This window comes from Natator depressus, chromosome 5, assembly GCF_965152275.1.
Source record: "Natator depressus isolate rNatDep1 chromosome 5, rNatDep2.hap1, whole genome shotgun sequence".
Taxonomy (NCBI): Eukaryota; Metazoa; Chordata; order Testudines; family Cheloniidae; genus Natator; species Natator depressus.
The window spans coordinates 41,807,412-41,809,084 of record NC_134238.1 but is presented as its reverse complement, the minus strand read 5'-3'; the positions used below and the strand labels follow the sequence as shown (position 1 = coordinate 41,809,084).

Sequence of the window (1,673 nt, the reverse complement as noted above, 5' to 3'; positions counted from 1 at the left end):
AGGGATGTGGAAAAACCACCCCCTGGGTGACGTAAGTTACACCGACCTAAGTGCCAGTGTGGACAGAGCTATATCAGCAGGAGAAGCTCTCCCACCAACATAGCTACCGCCGCCTGGGGAGGTGGAGCACTAGCAGCACAGCTACACCAGTGCAGCTGCGCTGCTGTAGCGATTCTAGTGTAGGCTAGCCCTGAATTAGGTGCCTACATCCAGGGTGGAGGCAGGCATCTATCTTCAGAAACGGGGAGGGGCTTAGGACACACACCTCTCCGGCATCTTCCAGTGGCTAGCTTAGGTGGCTCCTTGCCCAGCGGGTTGGCTTTTGGGGATCGCATTCTTAGGTGCCTCTCTCTTCCCATTTGTTGTACAGGGAGCCTAACTGGGGCTTTGTTGATGGCAGAGTTGTTCCTGTGATGTTCTAGGCACCTAAAAATTAGAGGTTGTGACACTCAGAACCACAACATATAAGTCCCTTTGTGGATTCAGGCTCAAGAGCCTGATTTTCAGAGATGGGGCGCACCTGTAGGATTTGTGGATACTCAGCATTTCTAAAAATCAGGTCCCAAGTAGGCTTGTTTAGAAGAGAGGACTTCTAATTTTAGATAAGCATGATCTCAAATGTGCAAAGTCTGGAGAGTAAAGTAACAAAAGGCCTGTGTATGAGGGAGGGGATAAAATGCTGCCAGAAAGAGATGGTGAGGACACCAGGTGACAGGGTTGGTTGGCTGAGATAATTGTGGTATTTGTAGCTTATTTCCAAGTAAGTTATTGATTTCCATCCCCAAATCTCCCACTCCACTAACTTGAGGGGTTGGGGAGGAAGAAAAATAATAAAAGGACATAACCCTCAGCATCACCCTTGAATTTCAAGGGGAGGAATAAAATGTTCTCTTTATTTCAGGTTTCTATAACACCCATTGCCATAGCATAACAATGCTAAAGGATCTTAGCAATATCTAAGAGAAAGAAGAAAACAAATCATGAAATGAATAAATATGATATATTCTTGCCTGACACCCTCTATCACGTGTCCTGTGGCTAAATCTGCTACACATTAGAGTGTGCTGCAGATAGACCTGTTAAAAGTTGATGAGAAGTGCAGTGAAGGACGGGCAAATAATGTATTTAAGAATGTGCCCCCCCCCTTCTCTTTTCCAGCTATTCACAGCTCAGCTGGCCAATGTCAAAGACTGAAATAGCTCATGTACTCACACATCAAGAGGGCTGAAAATTAATGAGAGAGTGGAGGAGGTTGCGCTGGTGGGCTCCTTTTTTTTTTTTTCCCGTTCCTGGAGGCACTGCAATACCAGATCGATGCATGGGGTGGATAGAGCAAGCTCCTATTCCATCCCCCTGTTTCAAAAATCAATTTAATATACAGTCCTCAAATAAAGGACATATCAGATATTAAACCAATAAGAACGGATATTAGCAGATGATTTTCTGATAGGAGGAGATATGTATTCTAGGTCTTCAAAGTTCAGAGAAGTCTTATTAATATTAATAGGCTTGTTCATGGAAAGTCCTATCATAAACATCATCCTTAATGTAAGTATCACAATTTGGGAAAGAGATCTGAATCATTCCTTCCTCCGCACCCTCACCCCTCCTGCCCCAAACTGGTAACTGGTAAAGAAGGAGCACATAAAAAAGGTTTAATTTAAAAAAAATAA

General features: G+C 43.9%; 1 non-coding gene across 1 annotated transcript; it reads right to left on the bottom strand.

Moving 5' to 3' along the window:
* Positions 1–1,273: 1,273 nt before the first annotated feature.
* LOC141988334 (U2 spliceosomal RNA) lies at positions 1,274–1,464 on the bottom strand. The gene has a single exon (XR_012639753.1). It is a non-coding gene; the product is annotated as a U2 spliceosomal RNA (small nuclear RNA).
* Positions 1,465–1,673: the final 209 nt, after the last annotated feature.